This window comes from Saccopteryx leptura, chromosome 1, assembly GCF_036850995.1.
Source record: "Saccopteryx leptura isolate mSacLep1 chromosome 1, mSacLep1_pri_phased_curated, whole genome shotgun sequence".
Taxonomy (NCBI): domain Eukaryota; kingdom Metazoa; phylum Chordata; class Mammalia; order Chiroptera; family Emballonuridae; genus Saccopteryx; species Saccopteryx leptura.
This window is the reverse complement of record NC_089503.1, coordinates 140,177,710-140,183,250: the sequence shown is the minus strand read 5'-3', so window position 1 is coordinate 140,183,250 and position 5,541 is coordinate 140,177,710. Positions and strand designations below refer to the sequence as shown.

Sequence of the window (5,541 nt, the reverse complement as noted above, 5' to 3'; positions counted from 1 at the left end):
ATCGTCAGGAAAGGCGCGACACACACAGCTGGACAACCAATCCCAAGGCAGCGGCGCAGCCCTTTCGTCATCAACCCAGCGAGCTTCAGGATTGGCTTCGGTACGTCCAATCAGCAAGCAGCGCGCGCACCAGTCTTGGGTCCCGATGGTTTGTTTACGCTAGGCGGAGGCGACTGGAAGTCAGGGACTCCGTCGGGGTAAGAACTGGGCTGGGGATAGCGCTGCAGCGGTTTGCACTTGCCGCCGGAGCTGGCGGCTCCCGGGATGTGGAACTGCAGCGCCGATGGTGGGACCCTTACTTCCGGGAAACCAGAAAGCCGGCGGCCTCCAGTCCCGCTCTTCGGCTCTAGAACCCCGCGGGTTCGGAGAGAAAGACGAACCGGTGGGGGGAGTGGAAGGATCTGCTGCTTATCTGCGGCTTTCTCATGTCTTCTCCGAGCTTCTCGATTCTTTCACACATTATTTAAAGAGGGTGGTGAGCGCTTGTTACTGTTTTATGGGGAGAGACCCTGCCATGCCAAGTGTTGGGCAAATAAGTTTGTATTATATGGTTCTTATGCCCGCTTTGTTAAAAATGTCGCTGCCCACGAGAATGATGCTGCCAGGTGAAAGGGATAATTACCTTCATGCTTGAGAAGGTCCATTGTTATGCTAATATATACTGGAGGAGGGGATTTCGCGCCAGGAAAAGTTTGTGAAGAAGCAGGAGGAAGAAGGAGGCCATGTTTTTGCAAAGTGAAGAAGAAGAGGCAGCCTAGATGCAGGATGCTGAAGGAGAAGCCAGTTTGTGCAGAGAGGAGATGGGGAACCAGAGGGGCCTGAGGCTGGTGAGGGACCTTTGATTCTAGGAAAACCTGAATGTGTCAATAGCTTTGTGAGCACTGAATGAGTGGGTTTTGAAGCCTTGTGTGTTCGTTTTTATTTGCCTGCTGGGTACGAAACTAGAATAAAGGAATGGCCCACCAGTTTTTGGCTCCACAGTTTCATTGCCGTCTGTTCGAATCTAATGGGAACGTGTACCTGACTGGCAGCTGTGATGGCTGTGATTACTGGCCATATACACCAAGTAACCTGAGTGGCCCATACACCCTTCTTCCTTCGCCCAGTTCTGTGCTTCCATCTCTTAGCGGCTTTCCAGCCTTCACCTCTCATCTTTAAAAAAAGGGAGAAAAGTAAATATACTGTGGTTAAAACAAAGCCCCTAACATAAAATTTACCATCTTAATGTCTCTTTTTTTTTAACCCGTTAAATACAACTTAGCAAAATGATCTCCCTAACACACTGCTTTCAAAAACCTACTTAATAGCCTCCTGGTTGCTATTTCAAACCAGATAAATCTCTTCTTTTGCTTTGAGGTGAACCCCGGTTACAGGGAAGGAGCTGCTCATAGTAAATACTTTTTCTTTTTTTTTTTTTTTAATTCCTTTTAGAGAGGCAAGGGAGAGAGAGAGAGAGAGAGGAGAGACAGAGAGAGAGAAGGGGGGGAGGAGCTGGAAGCATCAACTCCCATATGTGCCTTGATCAGGCAAGCCCAAGGTTTTGAACCGGCGACCTCAGCACTTCCAGGTCGACACTTTATCCACTGCGCCACCACAGGTCAGGCAATAGTACATACTTTCTAAAGGCTTTTGTTTATTTTTAAATTGAAAGATTCCCTTTATTTGCTCCATTCTACCTGAAAAGTCTCATTTCGTCTCTGCCTTCTGCTCTAATAGGATCACTTTTTTGTGTATCTCACAAATTTGCCATGCTCATCCTTGCCTTCCAGTCTTATGTTTTTATACCTTGAAAGCATCTCCACAGTAAATCTAGCTTTCACTTTTACAGCTTCTCATTTGTTAGACTCCATGGCAAAATAATGAGGATAAGGCTGAAAATGACAATTGTAGGGAGCTAGTAGTGTGCACCAGGCACTGTACTAAGCCCTTTATGATTCCACATAGATTTCTTTGATCTCTATCCCAAATTCTGAAAGCATTTGTTGTCTGTATTATATAAGTCAGCACATCATAGCATTTTTCACTACCTGAAGTCATATCAGGGGTTTCCTCGTCCATTTGACTATATTGTCTCTCCTCAGTGAAAATGTAAGCTCCATGAAGACAGATCTTCCCACCTACACAGCTACTGCTACAGTTTCTGACAAATGGCATATATTAAGGATGTGTTTGTTGCCTGACCAGGCTGTGGCACAGTGGATAGGGCGTTGGACTGGGATGTGGATGTCCCAGATTCCAAACCCTGAGTCGCTGGCTTGAGCTGATCTCATACAGCTTGATCATGGGCTCACCTGCTTGAGTGCAGGGTCACTACTAGCTTGAGCAAGGGATCGCTCACTCTGCTGGAGCCCCCCCCCCCCCAAGGCACATATGAGAAAGCAATCAGTAAACAGCTAAGTGCTGCAACAGAAAATAAGTGAATACCCCTTAGTATTACATGAGTACGTATTTTCTATTACTGTATTTCATGTGTATTAGGCTATTTCCGATAATAGTATGAATTTCTTTTTAAATTTTTTTAAATTTTAGAATAAACATCTTTATTACATGAACTAAGACGGGGAGGAGGCTTTACTTTCCAGGCCTTGACTTTCCTCAGAACTCCAGCTCCTTGCCCTCAGCCACACTGGCCTGGTCTTGAAGCGATGCATGCAAGAAGCTTGCCCTGCTGGAACTGCTTTTCTAGAAGACTGCTGATTTTTGCCTTTTCCTTTCATCATATTTCTTCTGAATTTTCTTTGGTCGTTTTTTGTTTAAAATCTCTTCTTTCTCAGGAGTCAGCTTGGCCCCCGTGTGGCTCAGGGGCAGTGCATAGTGGGATTCGTACCACTATCAGTACCGTGTGCTGTCAATGAGCACGATGCAGTTCTTTACTAGGGTCTTGGTGCGGACCAGTTTGTTGTTAGATGCATTGTAGACAACATCAATAATCTTTGTCTTGCGCATACAACACTCCAAGCCCCAGGAGAACTTGCCCATGTCCAGCCTCAAGACTCGGTACTTCTTGTTGCCTCCCCACACATGGACTGTGTGTGTTAGATGGGGGCTAATCTTAGTGCTGGCAACAGGGCATCCCAGCTCATACTTTTGCTTCTTGTAGGGTTTTCTCTTGCCTCCGGTCTTGTGGCACTTGTGCCAGTTGCCCCTAGAAATACCCATGGCTTGGCACTGGCAGAAAAGCAATAGTATGAATATTTTTAATTTTGTGTTAGATGTTTTAAATTTGAGGGCCCTGGCTGGTTGGCTCAGTGGATAGAATGTCAGCCTGGGTGCATACATCCCAGGTTCAATCACCAGTCAGGGCACACATGAGAAGTGACCATCTGCTTCTCTTCCCCTCCTCCCTTTCTCTCTCTTCCTCTCCCTTCCTTCTCTCTCCCTATCTTGCAGCTAGTCACTCAGTTGGTCCGAGTGTTGGCCTCAGGTGCTGAGAATAGCTTGGTTGATTCGAGCATGGACCCCAGATGGGGGTTTCTGGGTGGATCTCAATCAGGATGTATGTGTCTGTCTATCTCCCCTCCTCTCACTTAAAAAAAAAGATTTTTTTTAAGTTTGTTTGGGATCGTATCCCTAAATATAGCAATATTGTTCTTCATTAAATAATTGGGAATTGGATAGAGTATTGAGGACCTCAAAAGATTTACTTGTTCTATTTCCAGAAAGGTAGATGTAAAGATATAGAATGTGGGAAAAGGGCCAAGTTAAACCCTGAAATGTTTTTATTTATTTGTATTCTAATGCTACATTGAGCTGCTAATCTATCTAATTTGTTGAGTATCTGTCCACATGGTCATACACAGTTTCACATATTAATTTTGTTTACTGATAATGTATTTTATTGGTTAGTAGTCTACAGAATGGGGAAGGATTGCTTTGTACTTAATGTCTAAGTTAAGGTATTTAAAATAAATACATATAAGCTTTTACTTTAAAAATATATTTTTTTATTTTTTGCTTTAAAAAATTCTAAGATTGTTAATGACTATGATTTTGTGAAGTTAACTGTATCTTTTTGAGTATAGCAAGGAAGATGTTTAGTGTAAACATTTTTGGATATTGCATAAGTTATTTAACCAATTTGCTACTAGTTGACATTCAGATTCTTCTTTTTTTTTTTTTTTGACATTCAGATTCTTAATAGTAGTGTTGATAGTTAATACTGTTATACTTCTTTATATACTAGGTACAGTTCTAAGGAATTAACTCAATTGTCATGACAACCCAAGGAGTTAATTAATATTTTCTTCATTTTACAGATAAGGAAACTGAGACACAGACAGTTTAAGTGACTTGCCCAAGGTCACACAACTTGTAAGTATCAAAGCCAGGTTTTAAACCTAGACAATCTGATTGTAGAATTCACACTTATAATTTTTTTATATATATAAATAATGCTGTAATAAGCATACCTGTGTAGGCTTATGCAGATATATTTGTCTGTAGGATTATTCTGAGGGATAGAATTTCTTGGATCAAAAGATAAATCCATTTAAAATTTTGATGGATATTGTATATTATTCTACCAAGCAATTTGTCTACCAACAGTACATGCCTCTTTTTTTTATTTTTAATTGATTTTAAAAAGAGGAAGGGAGAGATCAAGAGAGAGAGAGAGACAGGGACATCAGTCTTATCCTATATATGCCTTGACCAGGGATCAAACCGGCAACCTCTGTATATCAGGATGATGCTCGAACCAACTGAGCTATTCAGTCAGAGCCTAGTATATACTTCTCATCTTATCTATACTCTTGCCAATATTGTTTCTTAGCAAATATGTTACTATTGCTAGTTTAAATGAAAAATAAATTTTATATAAATTCTATGTTTATAAGTTATAAGGAAGGTTAAGAATGCTTCTTTTTTCTAATTTAAAAAGGATTTCTTGGTTTTTCTTTGAATTCCTTATTTTTGTCCTTTACCCATTTCTATTGTTATTTTGTTTATTATCTTTTTATCGTAAAGTAAAATACAGATACAAAACATCTCACACAAATAAATGTAAAGTTTAGAAGTTGTTATAACGTGAACACCTTTATCACCATGCAGATAAGAAAGAAAACTTTAATAATCACCTCAAAATTTTCTTCATTTGGCCCATCCCAATCACAGCCTTCCCTCTGTTTCTACCTCCTCTCCCTCTCCCGAAAGTAATTGATATCCTGACTTTTTTTTTATTATTATTCATTTTAGAGAGGAGAGGGAGAGACAGAGGGAGAGAGAGAGAGAAGGGGGGGAGGAGCTGGAAGCATCAACTCCCATATGTGCTTTGACCAGGCAAGCCCAGGGTTTTGAACCGGTGACCTCAGCATTTCCAGGTCAATGCTTTATCCACTGCACCACCACAGGTCAGGCCAGATATCCTGACTTTTATAATAATCACTTTTTTAGTTTTTTTTTTTTAAATGATGCTTTGTTGATATGGTCTTAGTAATTTATAGGCACTCGTTATACATTAATTAAATTAGATTTGGGTACCATATATATTATAAATATTTTTGTTAGGTTTTTGGGTTTTAAATTTTAACTTTTTAATGATAT

The 5,541-nt window shown here is 40.8% G+C and overlaps 1 protein-coding gene and 1 pseudogene across 2 annotated transcripts in view; one reads left to right on the top strand and one right to left on the bottom strand.

Moving 5' to 3' along the window:
* Window positions 1–130: 130 nt before the first annotated feature.
* CENPK (centromere protein K) overlaps window positions 131–5,541 on the top strand; it is a 41,556-nt gene continuing 36,145 nt past the window's right edge. The window contains exons 1-2 of one of the 2 annotated variants that reach the window (XM_066375941.1): window positions 131–197; window positions 4,257–4,311. The gene's annotated coding sequence lies outside the window, so the exon portion shown is untranslated. Of the gene's footprint in view, window positions 198–324; window positions 476–4,256; window positions 4,312–5,541 lie in introns of those variants that run through there. The other variant, XM_066375950.1, reaches the window with a different exon arrangement.
* Window positions 2,618–3,159, bottom strand: LOC136389033 (small ribosomal subunit protein eS8 pseudogene; annotated as a pseudogene).